The sequence below is a fragment of the Schistocerca americana genome, chromosome 3 (assembly GCF_021461395.2).
Source record: "Schistocerca americana isolate TAMUIC-IGC-003095 chromosome 3, iqSchAmer2.1, whole genome shotgun sequence".
Classification (NCBI taxonomy): Eukaryota; Metazoa; Arthropoda; class Insecta; order Orthoptera; family Acrididae; genus Schistocerca; species Schistocerca americana.
This window is the reverse complement of record NC_060121.1, coordinates 873,863,098-873,883,743: the sequence shown is the minus strand read 5'-3', so window position 1 is coordinate 873,883,743 and position 20,646 is coordinate 873,863,098. Positions and strand designations below refer to the sequence as shown.

The 20,646-nt window shown below is 45.8% G+C and overlaps 1 protein-coding gene across 2 annotated transcripts in view; it reads left to right on the top strand.

Moving 5' to 3' along the window:
* The first annotated feature begins 308 nt into the window (after positions 1 to 308).
* Positions 309 to 20,646, top strand: part of LOC124607345 (myocardin-related transcription factor A-like) — a 131,730-nt gene continuing 111,392 nt past the window's right edge. For both annotated transcript variants that reach the window (XM_047139651.1, XM_047139650.1), the window contains exon 1: positions 309 to 409. The gene's annotated coding sequence lies outside the window, so the exon portion shown is untranslated. The remainder of the gene's footprint in view (positions 410 to 20,646) is intronic.

Here is a 20,646-nt window from a genome sequence, read left to right as displayed (position 1 = left end):
ACAGTCGCAGCAGTCCTTCTTATTCAATATAGAATATTTCGACTGCGGATGCCCTACATACAAAGTGCTCCATATTATTGTCGTTTATTATTTATTATTATTATTATTGCCATTGCATAGCTCTGATTATTGCAGTGTAATGTTGATTGCGTTTGCACAAAAAAGCAGATTTTGACTTTATCGTTGTAATAATAATGCGCCGTTACGCAGTGATTCTAGAACTTAGAGTGGTCCATTTTGGTGTCAGTGCTGCGTGCAAACTGTTTTACAGTGCTACAGCAGCGTCTGCCTTTCTGTTTCAGAATCTGGGCACAGGTTGGACAGCGGCAACAGCAACCTGTTCTGGAGAATCCAGTTGGACCAAGATCTCTTCGACACCATCATCGCCATTTACCCGGAGTGGTTCAAGGTGAGTTCTTCTTGCTTCCCGGAGTAACGATCGGGCGCGGGTCCTGGGGGAAGGGGGTGGGGTAGTTTCTCACTTTCTCCTCCCTCTTCCCAAATATAGTTTGCTGTCAATCACAGTTTTAAAGTGCCGCAGTTGGCTAGTATCTGATAATAGCAATACATGTAAAATGTTTTGTTGTAATTGCAGTAATTTACGCTATATAGAATCGAAATGTGCAATCGCCATTGTCGGTGCTCCACGTGGCACTACGATCCTGAGCACAGGTCTGCAGGCTGTGACTGTGTGACAGTCGTTTCCCCCTACGGTCAGGTTGGTCAGTGTTTTTTTTTCCTGTCTTTGATGACTCGAGACTCTGTGGTTTGCCAGACCTACCTGATGATGAAAAATGAGCGTATGGCATTGGTGGCCGGGAGACCCCTCGCGGGGCGGTTCGGCCGCCGCTCCCAAAGTTCTTTAACGCCACTACGGCGACTTGCGAGTGAATGAGGATGAAATGATGATGAAAGACACACAACACCCAGTCATCTCGAGGCAGAGGAAATCCCTGACCCCGCCGGAAATCGAACCCGGGAACCCCGTGTGCGGGAAGCGAGAACGCTACCGCAAGACCACGAGACGCGGACACCTACCTGATGACCGCGGGACGCTGGAGGGTTTGTTGTCGGCAGCAGGTGTTGTCAGCCTGGCTGGAATGCTTGCCTGAAGTCGGCCAGTCCCGGAGCGACCGACTCCAAAGTATCCTGTCTTCAACCACAACTTGTAATTTTAGAGAATACCGCGTCATTTTTAGACCCTTCTGTTGCTTCTTTATTTTCCAAAAGTTACCTGAGAAACTTGAGCATAAATACACGTAAAAATATAACTGGTCTTACAAGGGAATCTCCCGATCGCACCCCTCTCAGATTTAGTTATAAGTTGGGACAGTGGATAGGCCTTGAAAAACTGAACACAGATCAATCGAGAAAACAGGAAGAAGTTGTGTGGAACTATGAAAAAAATTAGTAAAATATACAAACTGAGTAGTCCATGCGGAGATAGGCAACATCAAGGACACTGGCAGTCTAGGAGCGCCGTGGTCCCGTAGTTAGCGAGAGCAGCTACGGAACGAGAGGTCCTAGCTAGGTTCAAGTCTTCCCTGGAGTGAAAAGTTTAATTTTTTATTTTCAGTTTATGTGACAGTCTCTCATGTTTTCATTACTTTTTTGGGAGTGATTATCACATCCACAAGAAAACCTAAATCGAGCAAGGTAGAAGAATCTTTTTTACCCATTCGCCAAGTGTACAAGTTAGGTGGGTCGACAACATATTCCTGTCATGTGACGCACATGCCGTCACCAGTGTCGTATAGAATATATCAGACGTGTCTTCCCGTGGAGGAATCGGTTGATCTATGACCTTGCGATCAAATGTTTTCGGTTCCCATTGGAGAGGCACGTCCTTTCGTTTACTAATCGCACGGTTTTGCGGTGCGGTCGCCAAACACAGACACTAAACTTATTGCAGTGAACAGGGACGTCAATGAACGAACGGACATATCATAACTTTGCGAAAATAAAGAAAGTAAAATTTTCAGTCGAGGAAAGACTTGAACCAAGGACCTCTCGTTCTGTAGCTACTCACGCTAACCACGGGACCACGGCGTTCCTGGGCTCAGATTCTCCTTGATGTTACCTATCTTTCGCATGGACTACTCAGTTTGTATATTTTACTAATTTTTTTCACGGTTCCACACAACTTCTTCCTGTTTTCTCGGTTGATATGTGTTCAGCCGGCCGAAGTGACCGTGCGGTTAAAGGCGCTGCAGTCTGGAACCGCAAGACCGCTACGGTCGCAGGTTCGAATCCTGCCTCGGGCATGGATGTTTGTGATGTCCTTAGGTTAGTTAGGTTTAACTAGTTCTAAGTTCTAGGGGACTAATGACCTCAGCAGTTGAGTCCCATAGTGCTCAGAGCCATTGATATGTGTTCAGTTTTTCAAGGCCTATCCATTGTGCCAACTTATAACTAAATCTTAGGGGGGTGCGATGGGGAGGTTCCCTTGTTAGCAAGATATTCTTTGGGGGAGAGGGGGGGGGGATTTTGATACTGACTACTACCCTACCCGCCCCCTCTCGCCGCTAGATCCGCGCTTGCGTTCCGTGTGCCGGCAAGGCATTCTGGTAGCCGAGAGCTGCTCGGTCGTCGGTGCTGCTGGGTGCGGGCTCGTCGCTTATCCTCGTGTGCCGCTGTTGCCGGTAATGCGTTTCTCAGGTGCGGTAGTTAGCACTTGACTGAGAGTACTCCTTAAGCCGTCGGCACACGAACCGTGCAACCGGACGTTGGACATGCCGAGTTTCTGACGTCATAGCATGGAATAGAACGTTCGGGAGTCTTTCTGAACGTGCCGAGCAATATCTAGCATATGAGATATTCTGAGCGTGAGTCTGAGCGGTGACCAATGAGATGGCACAACGTCACCTACGTCACATGCACGCCGTCTTCCTTCAGTACAGAGTTCTGAGGCGCCATATTGGCATTCATTTCAAGCCTATATGTATATATGCCGTTTCTGAGCACCAGCAAATTGAGAATCACTCGAAAAGCCGTTGTTAACTCTGTGATTCGTTCCAATAAAATAATGAGAAACATCATATTCGTGGCAAAAGAATTATTGTAACTTGCGTATTGTGAGAGTATGCTATTTGAAGGCAGCGACACACTGAAGATCACCCAAAAGGCATTGTTCTTGGTACAATTTGTTATAATTAAATTTCAATTAGTAACATACCTACGATAAGGTTTTTAGCAAGTGCTAACTTGCTATGATTGAGGGTTAAAAGCGTGTTGATGGTTTAGCTGAGTGTGTAGCGTCACTGATCCGTATGTAGTTTCAAATTTGGGCAGTGGTTCGTGACTCGACGCTTCAAAATTCTTTCCCTAACATTTGCCTTTTTATTAGGTTCAGATGCTTTATGATTAGTTTAATATAAGTATATACTATAATATTTGATGTTATGTAAATAGTTAACCTTTTTTTGAAGGGTGACTTTGTTCGATTGGCTTAATCTATAGGACAGCATGCGCTACTTGTATAAAGATATTTTGCTCCTTTTTCTTTTACCCTTCGTAATTCACATGTTGCATACATTCTGCCACTGGGTAGGAACAGTGATCGAGTCAGGTTGACCTTAGGGTTTCACTAAAATGTGGGAATGATGAAATAATATTTATCTTATGTGGAGAAGTATTGCAAATTTGTATCGCACTGTTTGTAGTGGAACTTTCATAAGCCTGTGCCCTTATTGATTGGACATGATACTTTCCTTCTCGTGGACGATGGAGGAAATGTGCGTTTTAATAGAGCTAATGTGGGAATTTTATGCGCGCCCTTTTCGTAAACAGTGTGATTTACGAACTAGAAGCATCCCGCAACTGCCGCTGGAGTGTGTTGCGATCGCGTATACCACGTTGGGGCCCACGTACCGTATGCACAAGTCGCGTCATTTCTGAGCGTTCAGCAGCACGTTGAACTTAGCACGCTCAGCGTTGACGTTCGACAGCGCGGCCCGTGTTCCGACGGCGTTAGACACAGCCAAGGGCCGGAGAAAGCTGCAAGAACGCAAACAGTGCTTCATCGCAGGTCTGAGCGAAATCGAAGCCCAAAAGCCAAACTAAGTCAATAGGAACGTAAAGCGACCAATGCGGAACGCGTACATTGGATTCGAAGGCGAAACTTTGCAATCAGAACCGACGAAAAAGTTTAAAAAATTTTAACACAACGTAAAGTCAGTAAACTGTTTAAAATTGTCTGTACAGTCGTCCAGGAATCATACAGGCGCCGGAAAGGGTGACAGCAAGGAAGGAGGCCGAAATACTGAATTCCGTCTTCCCGAATTGTCTCACCACGAAAGAACATAAATCGGTTCCTCCATTAGACCGTGGCGCTGTCGCCGAAAGGACAAGTGTGTTAGGTAAATGATTGCCGAATGGAACATCAGCTGCAACAGCTCAACGGAGTAGAGGCAAATGGATCTGAGGAGACAGCTGTACACTTAACTCGTGCGGCGCTTGCATTCTAACTATCCAAAAATATCTGTAACAAAATTCCTTCGCTTACGTATTTCCAGTAGAAAATGGACGTCAAGTTTGATCACACGTACGACGGGTACCTATGTAGCTCTACTGCACACTTAATGCAGTAGAACGGGTTTTGCGTTGAGCTACTCGAGTTCGATTCCGGTTCTAGGTGTAATTTTATTTTTCTTTGCTAATTTTGATCTGACCAAAAATGCTCTGGTATACGTATTCTGCGACTACAAAGTTTTAAACGGTTAACATGGCAGTTATTGGTTAGACATGTCAGAAATATTCGTGAAGACTAATACCAAGTTAAAAGTAAAGTGCCTGTCGTAGGACAGAAACAACTACACAACGCATGAATTTGGAAATGTTACACGTGTATACTACATTCAGTAAGAGCGGTCAGTTGTAATATGTTAAGTATAAAGCTTCTCCGAATTCTTCGCAGCATAACTGCATCTACAGTTACAAGAGCAATGTGGACCAGCGCTAACAATTTTTCTGCATTCATCAGCGGAGTAGAATAAACGTGTTCCTTTCAATATAACCACACGAAGAATTCCAGGGGATGCAGGCTGGCGAACGCTCAGATCGTAAAACAGATACTCCACCACCGCTCCATTTCCCAGGAAACAGGCTTGCTTAAATACCGTTGCACATTTCATCCAGAGTGTGCAGGTGCACCATCGTGATGGAACATAACGAGTGCCAAACATGAACTGGAATAACTTCTGGTGTTTTCGGTAAATTGTTGGTGCGAAATTCATTATACGAGGGTAATCCCAAAAGTAAGGTCTCCTGCTTTTTTTTTTTTTTTTTAAGCAAATAGACCTATTTATTTCTACAATGGTTTACTTCAGTTTACAGCATGAACATTTACCTATTTTTCGGCATAATCACCATTTGTGTCGACACATTTTTGCAGACGCTGTGGCAGTTTTAGTATGCCCGTGCCATACCAGCTCGTCGCCATGCTGTTCAGAAAGTTATGAATCTCTTCTTGCACCTCGTCGTCGGAGATGAATCGCTTTCCGGCCAAATGTTCTTTTATCCTAGGGAACAGGTGATAGTCATTGGACGCCAAGTCAGGACTATAGGGTGGGTGGGTGATTACGTTCCACTGAAACTGTTGCAGGAGAGCAACGGTTTGCCGAGCGATGTGTGCGCGAGCATTGTCATGGAGAATGTGTACGCCCGTGCTCAACAATCCTCTTCTCCAGTTCTGAATTGCCCGTTTGACTTTTTTCAGAGCCTCGCAGTACCTGTCAGCGTTAATTGTGGTTCCAGCGATTCAGCTCCGACGAGGAGGTGAAAGAAGAGGTTCATAACTTTCTGAACAGCATGGCGGCGAGCTGGTATGACATGGGCATACAAAAACTGCCGCAGCGTCTACAAAAATGCTTCGTCAGAAATGGTGATACGTCAAAAAATAGCTAAATGTTCAAGATGGAAACTGATGTAAACCATAGTAGAAATAAACTGGTCTATTTACTTATAAAAGAGTAGGAGACCTTACTTTTGATATTACTCTCGTATCTTCGCTCGGTGAGCCGTTCCGACGCCGTGTAGGGATCCACGATACTGTTTCCCACTATTCCCGGCCATACTTTAGTGCTTTACCGGACCTGTTATCCACAGTCTCAGGCGACGGCCGAACTTCTTTCCAGTGGTGGCCATTGTGCGTATTGGAGATACACTCGCGTACTAACGCAGGTTTATCAGATCATATCACAGTCTTTTATAAGTCATCGTTGGCTTTTTGCTGTTGTTGATACCATTCACAAAAAATGCATCCGTAGGAAGCGGTCTGTAGGATGCTGGTGTTGCGCTAGCGAGTAATGATGCAGGTGTAGCCCTCCATCGCGCAACACTTCGACGAGCACATTTTGCTAGGCGTACAGCTGCCTCACTACCTGAGTTCTACTTCGCTGAGGTTTTTCGTGCACCAGTTTGTAGAATTGACTTCTTCGTTAGCTGCAGCAGGCATAGTCCGCGGACGACCGCTGTTCGGCGATTACGGCTGGAGACATCCTTCTCTCGAAGGCGAAGCTCCCGACGACGGAACACATTTTTGTTTGGACGACGTCGACCGAGATACCTAGCAGCATATTCACGAGCAGCAACTTCAGTCCTGGTACCAGAGTGCACCAGAGGCCAAAAGGACGTACTATGTGTGTACGACTGCACAGTGGAGGACGTAAACTGTGTGTTAGGTCGCTCGCAGCTGTTCCTTGTATGTGGAAACCTGCACGTAAACACTTCATTCGTCGACTTGGCGTGTTGTCCGTGATGCACATCAATCCACTTACAGATTTTTGTAGCTGCCTTACGTACGTATGGAAGTCAACGTTGAATTTTATTTTAACTTAACTTCAAGTAGCAGCTAATTTTTCGGCAAAGTCGTTCATCCTTGGGAACTAGTTCACTGGTGATCGCTCTTTTCTGGGAACCGTTCATTCTTACTTGTTCACCGTTCATTGTGCTTGGTATGTGGTTATGAAAAACTGAAAATTAGTAGCATAGGTGGCTGAAGGTGGAGGGCGCCTAGAGGGGCCACTACCCTCCCCCCTGGAGTACAGAGTTTCTATCCATAACAGAATTCTCACACACTTGTAATTTTCGTGATTCTGCAAAACGTCTCGTTTAGCCAACTGTAGCGTTATGTGGCTGATCGCAGGCGCACGAAAAACCGACCCCGAGTACAGACTTGCTCGCCAATTACGCACGATTTGTTGACCGCTACGAGCAGAATAGATAAACATGTAATAATCAGGCAGTGAGGAAATAACAAATAAGCTAATGCAAACAACTTCGAAAGAATAGATGACGATTGGTAAGCGACAGTGTGCAATATAGTACGAGGTGCATTCAAGTTCTAAGGCCTCCGATTTTTTTTCTCCGGACTGGAGAGAGATAGAAACATGCACATTGTTTTAAAATGAGGCCGCGTTCATTGTCAATACGTCCCAGAGATGGCAGCACCGTACGGCAGATGGAGTTTTACCGCCAGCGGCGAGAATGAGAACTGTTTTAAATACTTAAAATGACAACGTTTTCCTTACTTGAACAGCGTGCACTCATTCGTTTTCTGAATTTGCGTGGTGTGAAACCAATTGAAATTCATCGACAGGTGAAGGAGACATGTGGTGATGGAGTTATGGATGTGTCGAAAGTGCGTTCGTGGGTGCGACAGTTTAATGAAGGCAGAACATCGTGTGACAACAAACCAAAAGAACCTCGGGCTCGCACGAGCCGGTCTGACGACAAGATCGAGAAAGTGGAGAGAATTGTTTTGGGGGATCGCCGAATGACTGTTGAACAGATCGCCTCCAGGGTTGGCATTTCTGTGGGTTCTGTGCACACAATCCTGCATGACGACCTGAAAATGCGAAAAGTGTCATCCAGGTGGGTGCCACGAATGCTGACGGACGATCACACGGCTGCCCATGTGGCATGTTGCCGAGCAATGTTGACGCGCAACGACAGCACAAATGAGACTTTCTTTTCGTCGGTTGTGACAATGGATGAGACGTGGATGCCATTTTTCAATCCAGAAACGAAGCGCCAGTCAGCTCAATGGAAGCACACAGATTCACCGCCACCAAAAAAAATTTCGGGTAACCGCCATTGCTGAAAAAATGATGGTGTCCCTGTTCTGGGACAGCGAGGGCGTAATCCTTAACCCATTGCATTCCAAAGGGCACTACGGTAACAGGTGCATCCTACAAAAATGTTTTGAAGAACAAATTCCTTCCTGTACTGCAACAAAAACGTCCGGGAAGGGCTGCGCGTGTGCTGTTTCACCAAGACAATGCACCCGCACATCGAGCTAACGTTACGCAACAGTTTCTCCGTGATAACAACTTTGAAGTGATTCCTCATGCTCCCTACTCACCTGACCTGGCTCCTAGTGACTTTTGGCTTTTTCCAACAATGAAAGACACTCTCCGTGGCCGCACATTCACCAGCCGTGCTGCTATTGCCTCAGCGATTTTCCAGTGGTCAAAACAGACTCCTAAAGAAGCCTTCGTCGCTGCCATGGAATCATGGCGTCAGCGTTGTGAAAAATGTGTACGTCTGCAGGGCGATTACGTCGAGAAGTAACACCAGTTTCATCGATTTCGGGTGAGTTGTTAATAAGAAAAAAAATCGGAGGCCTTAGAACTTGAATGCACCTCGTACTCGGGGCCGACTTTTCGTGCGCCACCGTGTATTACTGAAATAATTCTGTAGGAGTTATCATATTTTTTGTACAAAATGTGACACCATACACTCGATTACGAAGCGCGGGCTACATTCAGTTGTAAGTCGGTCTGCCTTCCATAACAATGAACATGCTCTTTTACCTTGGATAAAAAAAAGACAGAAAATGGCCACTCGTGTGTGCCGTGCCGACGTCCTTTGCATGTGTAATAACAAACGAGTATTTCTTCTGCTGTTTATCGAAATAGTGAAGTAATGTGATACGGTGTTTTGTTACCTGGAAAGATGTATGTATTAGATACCATATAATTTTTATGTATTTTACTTAATTATAAAATACATTTCAATTACCGGTCTTGGACGCTGAATAGAATACGATAAGTACCTGAAGTCCAGAGTTCAAAAAAGGTTTGAAACAGATCTGGAATGGGCGTGCAAAGCGAACGAAACGGACATCATCTCGATACTGAACTCTGAGCAGTCGGCAGTGGAACTGCGACGAGTGGCCACGCGAAGAAGGACGAGTCCGGCCGAGCGAGATCGAGACCAGACGGGAACGAGACCGAGGCTGGAACGAGACCAGCCGATGTGCCTTTGCGGGAACGAGATCGGCCGTTTACCGTTCCCGGGAACTATAAGTAGAAAGCCGCGACCGAAGTGAACTATGAAAGACCGTTCCTTAGAATTCGTTCCTCGCTCGTTCCATTCATCTTGGTGAACCGTTCCTGTGGACCCGTTAGTTCGCGAACGACCCATCTCTGGTGTGTAGATTTTCGAAACACTTTGGGAGTGCACGGGTAGAAACAGAACGATGCAAACTGCCAGGAGCCAGTATGTTACCATGGCTCTCCCCTGCTGTCAAAAATCAGCCTTCCGTCTTGTCGTCGGTATCGTAATACAGTTGCTGTCCTTCCAGTAATCTCCTATTTCATATTAAAAGGAAGGTGGCCACCAGCACGCGCTGTCCTCTTTAACTATTTGCGTTCGAAACAACGTACTTCGCGTATGTTGTTTCTTTGAAACAGAACGTGACCAAAGATGTTTCACAAATTTAGAGTGCGTCACTCCAAACTGCGATTTCAGCTGCAGACAATAGAAACAAGTAAAGCTACCGAACCGGTGTCTGCGAAACCTTAGTAGTGAGTATTTAAGGAGTGCCTGATAGTTACTTTTTTGCAGCTGCAAACCTTTCCTTTTCAACTGTACCCACTGTCCACCTGAGACGTTCCTCGCAACAAGGCACAGATTAACATTGTACCGCAGACATAAGGTAGCATGCGTCGTTATATGACTATCTTCATTTGTTTATGTATTACACTTTCTGCAGAAAGCGAGATCCACGTACGAGAATTGACTATAACGACACATTTCTGCGGTGCCTTTGCAACCGAGGCGCCTGTCTGCGAGGAAGTTCGATCCATTTGGGTTGTAGGACGTATCTCACGTTTTGAAACTAAACGTCAGTGAACACTAAATGTTCCCCCTCAACCACTAGTTGGCGAGCCGGCACGAGTTGCAATTTTCTCCGCCGAAGCCAGTCTCTGGCTCGTGGCCCCCGATAGTCAGAGTGCGTGATGACCTCGGCGTACGTTCCGCCTCTTCCCCAGAGCAGCTGATCGCCGCGTCTTGTCTGAAATCCCTGGGCTAGCAGGACAGAGCGGATGAGGTTATATTTATGCATAAGGGACCAAGATAAGTTACTGTCAGTTGCACTCAGCATATAAACTTATTTCTTAAGGCAGACAATCACACAGGCAAGAATCAAAAACTCTCAAGGTTTTAACGAAGGCCTCCTTTGATTTAATGTAGATCGGCTGAAGGCCTCATCGAAAATCCAAGGCACAAGGCCTAAGCAAGGAATTGAGGTACAAGAGTTCTTATGGAGGTTTCACTTCTTCAGTATAAATAGGGTGAAAGCCTTAGCTTAAATTTTTCCCGTAGAACCCGGCTGAAGGCCTCACATTAATCAAGAACAGTGCTACGACTTAAGGCCGAGACAAAAATTTTCAGTGTTTAATCTAAATAGGCTGAAAACTCGGCTGAAGGCCGCGTATCAACAAAACATTTAACGGCTTAAGGCCTAGGAAGAAGAGCTTTCAATTTCAAAAAGCTGAAGGCCTTTTCTTAAAATATTTCGTGTAAAACTCGGCTGAAGGCTTCATACTAAAGACTAACAATCTTATGACTTAAGGGCAAGATAAGGTTTTGAATTTTTAATTTAAGAGAGATTAAAACTCGGCTGAAGGTCACACACCAAGCAGAAAACAATTTTACGGCTTAAGGCCTAAAGGGAAGAGCTTCTAAAATTCAACTAAAATAGGCTAAAGGCTTTATCCTAAAATGCTTCGCATAAAACTCGGCTGAAGGCCACATACGAAACCCAAACAATCTCACGGCTGAAAGCCTAGACAAGGAAATTTCCAATTTTTAATTTAAGCTGGAAAGCTCGGTTGAAGGCCACATACAAACTAGAAAATATTTCTTACGGCTTAAGGCCTAGCCAAAATGTTTCAACTTTTGATTTGAAAAGGTTGAAAACTCGGTTGAAGGCCACGTACCAACTTGAAACAAATTTACGGCTCAAGGTCTAGGCACAAGGAATTTTCAATTTTAATTTTGAAAGGCGGAAACTCGGCTGAAGGCCACAAATCAAACAAGAAACAATTTTTTTTACGGCTTAAGGCCTAAGAAGAAAAGCCTTGCAATTTTAATAAGCTAAAACTCGGCTAAAGGCCATACAGAGTACTTAAGACTAAAACGGAAATCACTATGTACAGCACAAGGAGGGGCGCTCAGAAGGTTCCGAGGATCGGCCTGGGAAGGTAACACTAGCGCACCTTTAGGTGAGACAGGCAGCCAGAGCGACAACCTCTTAATCGGAAGGTAACCCAACCGAAAGCCAGTCGACGAACCAACCAACAAGATCAGTTCTGCTCCACCTAACCAGCGAAACGACAATAAGATGTCAGTAGCACAACGTTCCAGCCAAGTCAGAATAAACGCCCAAAACTACCAACAACACCTCAGCTGTCGAACTACACGCCGTGCTGGACAGCATCAACGGGAAGAGGAAAATACACTGCCAAAAACTACGTCAACGTAGGGCAGGTCACCGGAACGTCAATGGCCACAAGGCAGAAGATACCGCTGGTACACTTCATTAATACAGGAAAGAATGAAATTAAATTAAACACCACACCGGAAGATGGCTGCAATTCTAGCCGACTTCAATGCACACACGCTGTTGCTCGCGGGAATCTCCCAGAAAGCGACAACCAGGATCAAACGAAGAGAAGTGATAGCAGTTGAGGCTTCATAGTAGGTTACGTGAGCACTCAACTTTAGTGTTCAGGATCGGTGGCCGACGAACTTCGTAACCCTCGGAAGAAGCACCTCAGAACTCCAACCGCTCGTGCATGCCGTCAGCGGCACCGGACTGGCCACGCGCCACGGAGACTTCCTCGCTGCTTTGCGCCAACCTACCCGCTGCCTAGGCCCGGAAACGGTCAGAGGACCAAACACGTCGGCCGATGAGATGACCGACCGAACGACCAACCAACGGGCGTTCCCGCTCCAGTTTCCTTCCGTCGGACAGTTCAAGTGTGTCGCCAGCAGTTGGCGAACACTGGTTATCCGCGCCTCACCGACGCTCCGTCCCCGACTTCACAGCTGTTGCGTCCCGACCGAACTCCAGACACACGACGACCCGGAAATACTATCGGTCGCTCCAGAGATGGTACGACGGTGCACTTATCGATAAGCGCTGCTGCTGCTGCCACTCACGGCAGGTAAGGCAGGAAGTTAGTGACGCCAGTAAATGGAATAAGAAAACGAGGCGGCAGTACCGTAAGAGAAGATGACAAACAATAAACAGCAAGAACACGAGCCGCGCACGGCTCACTGTGCTCTACGCGCATTCCTGTCTCAGCGCCTCTAGTTCGCGTGCACCGTGGTCTCTGAAAGGCGACCTTGTGGGGTGAAGCCCGCCGGCGACAATGTGCCGGCGCTGCGGCCGGTGCCAGCGGACGAGAATAGCGTCGCCTTGGGAATCCGTGTGACGGCTGTCGCCCGTCCGCGCTGCTGCGGTCGCTCTTGATTAACGGAAACCCCCGTGATCCTCCCACCACCACCTGTGTCGTTCCGTTTTTTGTGAATAGCAGAGTAATCACGTAGATGTAGAAATGGCAACACGTACAGTGCCCCTCTTTTCGAGTTGTAGAATGTGCGTTTTGGTATCTAACAAATACAAGAGGTCAGAATTAGATTTGAAGACAAAGTTGGGAAGTCATGTTTTCATTGTACTTGTCAGGTTAATTCTCTACGAAAATTCGAGCTTTCGACAGTAACCGCGTTTGTCTTCGTCAGGAAAGCAAGTGACTGTCGAAGAAGTAACGGAATGACACAGATGTAAATGACGTAGCGGTGCTCATCGTGAACATTGGCACCGACAGAGAAGCGAAGCATCATTCGCAGCGTCGTTTGTTTCCAACACGGGACATATTCCGACACATAAACAAATGCGCTTGCGTACACACTGGCCGCACCGAAGAACGTTCTGTTTTGATGCGTGATAGTACAGCGTCCGACGTCCTGCTAAGAGGAAACCCATTGTCTCTATCAAATGATCCGCCAACGTAATTTCAGTTGCCTCTTTATGAACACTGTTGCGAAAACCAGAACTGTTGGCAACTATGGCAGTTTCGCCAAAGTTCATACCGTGTCCCTTGTTTAAGCAATGTGTTCTGCTAGCGCCGATTTTTCCGGCTGTTGAAAACTCGTATGACGGCGATGTTCCACGCACCGGTCACGAACTGTGTGGATTGAACGGCCGATGTTAGCCCTCCCACATTGAAACGGAATTTTGTATGTACAGGCTTCCTAAACCACCAAATCGTCTTTCACAGAGGCCAGTAGTGCCCTAATCTTGGAAGGTGGACGGACCACACTCTTAATGTTAACACTCTTTAAAATTCTTCTCCCAGCATAATGAATAAAGGCCGCCGATCTTTGCTCTTCTTCATGCACCTCCGGTGTTGGTCCAAACTCCATGGCCCGACGAATCTCCTTCTACGAAGTCACTCAGATGAACGGTAGTTTCAGCAGGAAATGCAGGTCCAGGCTCTGTGCGTATAAAATGGTAGAAGCTGTTTTTGGGTCATCAGTCTTCTGACTGGTTTGATGCGGCTCGCCACGAATTCCTCTCCTGTGCCAATCTCTTCATCTTTGCTGGGTGTGTTCCAATCTCTGTCTTCCTCTACAGTTTTTGCCCTCTACGGCTCCCTCTAGTACCATGGAAGTCATTCACTCGTCTTAACAGGTGTGTAAATAAATAATAATAAGTAGGACGTCAAGTTTCGTAGGACCAAATTGAGGAGCAAATCTCCAAGGTCATGGAACGTGTCAGTAAATCATCCTGTCTCGTCTTCTTATCAGTGTTTTCCACATATTCCCTTCCTTTCCGATTCTGCGCAGAACCTCCTCATTCCTCACCTTATCAGGCCACCTAACTGCAATATTCGTCAGTAGCACCACATCTCAAATGCTTCGATTCTCTTCTGTTCCGGTTTTCCCACAGTCCTTGTTTCACTACCATACAATGCTGTACTCCAGACGTACATTCTCAGAAATTTCTTCCTCAAATTAAGGCCTATATTTGATACTAATAGACTTCTCTTGGTCAGGAATGCCCTTTTTGCCATTGCTAGTCTTCTTTTGATGTCCTCCTTACTCCGTCCGCCATTGGTTATTTTATTGCCTAAATAGCTGAATTCCTTAATGCCATCTATTTCGTGACCATCAATCCTGATATTAAGTTCCTCGCTGTTCTCATTTTTGATACTTCTCATTACATTCGTGTTTCTTTGATTTACTCTCAATCTATATTCTGTATTCATTAGATTGTTCATTTCATTCAACAGATCTTGTAATTCTTCTTCACTTTTGACTCAGGCTAGCAATGTCACAGCGAATCGTATCATTCATATCCTTTCGCCTTGAAATTTAATTCTACTCCTGAATCTTTCTTTTGTTTCTATCATTAGTGCTTCGATGTAGAGATTGAACAGTAGCGGCGAAAGAGTACAGAAGTTTCCCACACGTGATACTGTACATCGAATGGATGAACAGTAGAAGAGAAGGTTTGCACTACCCATGCAAATCTCGTTGAACGGTGCTAGCTGTCTGAAGTACTGTATTGTCGTAGTGGAACTCAGCCTCACACTCACAAAACAGCTTGTGTTCGGCCTTCTAGAACCTCCTCACAATTGAGTATGGCGAGTACCGGGGCCCACTTTTAGCAGTGAGAAGTTCATATGGGCGTGCCGCCCTAGTGTGGAAAGCGGAGAGACGGTGAATCACAGAAGCACGTGACGTGGCCCTCTCCCAGCCGTCAGTGGTCCCGGGATCGAATGCCTCTTCTTACAACACGTTCTCTGTGTATCGATCATTGTGCTGCGGTTTGCGCTCTCCGGTTTTGGTTATGTTAGCTAACAGTAATTCCATGCTGCCATACGTGCTTAGAATGTAACTACTGAATAAAGATGATCAATTCAGAGACTCAAAAGACAATAGCATTGTTTGCGACTGGCCGAGTTTAGGTTAGATGCGCTTTTTGTTCCACAGATCCACAGTTTGGGGGGGGGGGGTATTCAGGGGCATAGAATAGGCCATAAAAGAAGAATATGTATTTACAAGAGAAAAGCTATGTTAATGTCCCTTTCACGGATCCTAAGTGAAATTGTACTCGCAGCTGTGGAATAACCAAGTTATCACACAACATGTAAATGTACAGTACAGCGAGGTGCATGTGATAATTCTCAGGCTCGCAGACTCACGTCATCGAAGTTCGATTTACAACCTTACGTACACTCATGACGTACTTCTCTGTAGCCGCAAGGTATTAGCCGAACGGTCTAAGGCGCTGCAGTCATGGACTGTGCGGCTGGTCCCGGCGGAGGTTCGAGTCCTCCCTCGGGCATGAGTGTGTTTGTGTTTGTCCTTAGGATAATTTAGGTTAAGTAGTGTGTAAGATTAGGGACTGATGACCTTAGCAGTTAAGTCCCATAAAATTTCACACACACATTTCTCTGTACACGTGCAGAAATCCGATTTTGTGTAAGTCTTGCATAAGTGTTGGAGCACGACCTGGGCGATAATTTGTCATTCGTGAGCGACAGTTTGAGATTCTATGAGACTTTGTACCACAACGGCTCCGCATTACTGCAGGTCTGTGTGAGCTCCAGGTGTTGCGGACGAACTCGTTGGAGTTACAGGTCCCAAAGCTGTTGGGCAGTCACAGCACTGCGAATCACGTCGCGGACGGCATGAAAAAGGAGATGTGTCAGTCACGGCTTCTTTGCAATTACGGTACGACGTCTCACTTACAAGATCTTGACTACACACGAGCTGTGATGAACAACTCTGAACGAGACGCGCCCACAGTGAAGAAGAGGCCTGCACGTGGCCCTTCGCCTCAGTTGTAGAGGCGACCACATCGTGCATAGTGGCCCTCAGGCGATATTAAATGCCCTGAGACGAGCAGTGCCCGGGAGAAGTGATAGTGCGCCAGCGGTAGCGGAGGAACCTTGGTCCCCTCACGAGATCACGCTACTCCGCTCCACACGTCGGCTGCCGCACCGCACGTGACTGTCGGAGTGCGCTGCCAGACTTTCAACTAAACGTCACTTGGATCACACACTGACTGGTTTGCGTTTATTTGTTGTCATTTTTTCGTAGGGCAACTTTACCATTGCTACATTACCAGGGAAATATCATATCATGTTATGGAGTGAGTAATGATTAAATACGTTAGTGATAATGATAATAATAATATAATGACACATGCCGTATTAAAGCTCCGGACAAAACATGAAAAATCACAAAGAATAAAATTTGAAATATATATATATATATATATATATATATATATATATATATATATATATATATATATAGGGAAAATGACCATGAAAAACTGTTTTAACTAAGAAGCACGAATATCGCTCCCTCGTACAAATATACCGACATCGGAAAGTAAGTTACCCACGTCATCCCACGCTAAGACAGTTACGCAATAAGAGTCTCTCTTTGCAGTCCCCCAGAACTTAGAACTACTAAAACTTAACTAACCTAAGGACGTCACACACATCCATGCTCGAGGCAGGATTCGAACCTGCGACCGAAGGGGTCGCGCGATTCCAGACTGAAGCGCCCAGAACCGCTCGGGCACACTAGCCGGCAGTACAGATACCAGGTGCACCAAAATGGGGAGTGAAATAGCGCGGAAACTGGAAACGTACTCCAAAGTTGAAGTGCGCTGGACAGTACGATTCTTGTGGGCAAAAGAGCTAAATTGTACAGAGATACTCCGTGAAATGCACAGTGGTCGCGAATAGATGCAGGGGATCAGACAGGATGTGTACGCACGTGCCAACGTGTCATCCCCGTCAGAGTCGTATCTAAACGTATCAGGGGACCCATATCGCTCCAACTGCACACGCCCCACACCATTACAGAGCCTCCACCAGCTTGAACAGTCCCCTGCTGACATGCAGGGTCCATGGATTCATGAGGTTGTCTCCATACCCGTACACGGCCATCCGCTCGATACAATTTGAAACGAGACTCGTCCGACCAGGCAACATGTTTCCAGTCATCAACAGTCCAATGCCGGTGTTGATGAAACCAGGTGATGGATAAAGCTTTGTGTCGTTTAGTCATCAAATGGTACACGAGTGGGGCTTCGGCACCGAAAGCCCATAACGACGATGTTTCGTTGAATACTTCACGCGCTTGACACTTGCTGATGGCCCAGAATTGAAGTCTGCAGCAGTTTGCGGAAAGGTTGCACTTCTGTCGAGTTGAATGATTCTCTTCAGTCGTAGTTGGTCCCGTTCTTGGAGGATCTTTTGTCGACCGCAGCGATGTCGAAGATTTACCGGAATCATGATATTCAAGCTTCACTCGTGAAGTGGTCTTACGAGAAAATCCCCACTTCATCGCTACCTCGGAGACGCTGTGTCCCATCGCTCGTGCGCCGACTATAACACTACGTTCAGACTCACTTAAATCTTGATAACCTGCCATGGTAGCAGCAGTAACCGATCTAACAACTGCTTCTGACACTTGTTTTATATAGGCGTTACCGACTGCAGCGCCGTACTCTGCCTGTTTACATATCTCTGTATTTGAATGCGCATGGCTATACAACTTTTTTTGGCGCTTCAGTGTAGATCAAATGCAGTGTCCGCCGAGCCGTAGTGGAATCCTTCAAACAATTTGACCGGAGCCGCACAGAAATGAGTGACGTAGACCGTGAAGTGCAGATTTTGCACCATGTGATTTCCATCTTTTCCGAAAGTTGAAAGAACGTCTAGGACGAAAGTGATTTTCCAACGGTAAGGATGTACAAATAGCGATTCTGGAACGGCTCCGTGACCGAGCAGCGGGTTTCTATCGTCCAGGAACCTAATGATGGGTTGGACGTTTTGGCTTTGTGACTGTCGAGAAAAGAATGTCATGTATGTGAGTCACTTGAGTCACTTTGAAGTATAGTGCAAAGTGTAACATATTTTGAAGTCCCCTCGTACATCTCGTGAAAAAGACTATGAAGGTAAAGTTAGAGAGATGCGAGCTTGTACCGACGCTTAGCAGTAGTGAGTCCTTCTCGCGTACCTTACGCTAGTGGAACACGGAAGAGGTAGCAAAGAGATTTAAAGCAAATACAAAAAAGACACAGAAAAGATTCTCAAAAGACGGGCGCGATTTTATGGTCACCTCATACCAGTCGACGAAAAGAGGCTGACTTTTTCGGCACAAAGCTCGAAACAGCAATGCATCTGTGCACAAGCTCCAAAGAAAACATTCAGACATTAGAAATCAGGCCCAAAGACTGTTCACCGAATGTGTGCCTTACTTTCGAATGAGACCATATTATTAACCTCTTGAACATTAATCTGAACCAAGTTCGAAGCTCCCGCTTTCGAAATCGAGTGGCATACTTATCGAGATATTACCGAACGTGTGTTAAGTTTCGCGGATAACACGTCTTCATAGACGACCACATCATATGCGCAAAGTAAAATTTGTGAGCGGTGTTGGTTCCACACATAAGATGTTCCAACAAACGTGTCACCCCAGTAGCATGAAGGCAGTGTAAACTGAGAGAAAAGTGCAACAGATCAATTTCATTTTCCTTGTTTAGTGACCCGGTACCGGTTTCGAGTCAGTTTGGCGCATCTCAACATACCTGTGCTGTTTACAGAGCAGAGATAGACATGACACCCCAGTTGCCGCCATTGTGCACAAAAAGAGTAGTGATCCTTTGCTACCTACAGTACCAGGTAATTTACAATTGCACATGCATCTGAAGAAGTGCGAGATAGGTTTGAAATCGGTAACGCTACGTTAAATGTAGAAAACACAGAGTGGCTGGTAACGTTTTTCTTTCATTTCATATTGCTTTAAACTGACATTCGTGGAGTTACAACATAAGGACGATAACATGAAAGGTGCAACATACTGCAACGTTAATCTCAGTTTTTCTGGTTAACAATAAAATTTATTTTATTTAACATAACAACAAATAATTAAGCTTATACGTAATGGATATTCTAGAAACCCGTAACTGTATGTTAAGTGTAAAGTGAGTACAGTTAGCTGCGACCTGTCGCTTTTGGAATATTTCTTAGTTCGGCACAACTCGCCAGCTATTCATCTCACAAGGCATTGCTGTAAAGCGTTTCTTATGTTCTTGTCACAGCGAAGCAATCTCCACTGCCCGCATCTCGTGGTCGTGCGGTAGCGTTCTCGCTTCCCACGCCCGGGTTCCCGGGTTCGATTCCCGGCGGGGTCAGGGATTTTCTCTGCCTCGTGATGGCTGGGTGTTGTGTGATGTCCTTAGGTTAGTTAGGTTTAAGTAGTTCTAAGTTCTAGGGGACTGATGACCATAGATGTTAAGTCCCATAGTGCTCAGAGCCATTTGAACCATTTGAACCTCCACTGCCCACCATCGTGCCACAACCATGCATGTGTAAACTTTCGCATGCCTTACGTGAAGATGATCCTGATGAACCTCCAAAACTGATTCGCAAAAATAAATAAATATTTCATAAGTCGCTGATCGCAGCTAAGTGTAGCTAGATTTCACCAAAAAATATACAAATTTCGCGATAGCATTCATTCTCTTGTTAACTAATATAAAAATATTGCAAAAAGTGCTATTCGAACCCACGCACGCACTCGTCTGATCGGTGGTGTTAAACGACTTGGCCACCGACCCCGATCCTCCAGTTAGCTTCGCTTCTCACGTATACTTGTAACGGATCGAAACCACAAATCCCTCTACTTCTCGGAAAATACTAGGTTGCGGGTGTGATATGTAGCAATAAAATGTCCTTCGTCGATTGTGCTCTAAGGATTCCACCCAGTCCAACCGAATCCAATGCTGTCACCTTTGACGTTAACTTTGTCGAAAACGGAAACATATTGACGTAAATCTTTTGATTGCAGTCGCTTTCGATTTTCCCGCCTAGTGCCGAAGTTTGCCGAAATCGGCGTGGCGCTGATCTCGCGTCAAAGACTTCACGTCCAGAATAACTTGTAGGTTTCTGTCTGTCGGTCTAATCACAAAAGTGCCTAATTATTACTTACGAACGTGCTTTCTTTATTTATTTATTGCCAAATTGTAGACCTGTTACCAGATGTTTTAAAACATGTCGTACAACTTTCTGTAGCTGAAATCGTTGCTGTATTTAATAAAATGTGTTTAGAAAGCCAAGAGAGGTGTTCTTTGCCGGCCGCGGTGACCGAGCGGTTCTAGCGACCGCTACGGTCGCAGGTTCGAATCCTGCCTCGGGCATGGAGGTGTGTGATGTCCTTAGGTTAGTTACGTTTAAGTAGTTCTAAGTTCTAGGGGACTGATGACCTCAGATATTAAGTCCCATAGTGCTCAGAGCCGTTTGAACCAGAGGTGTTCTG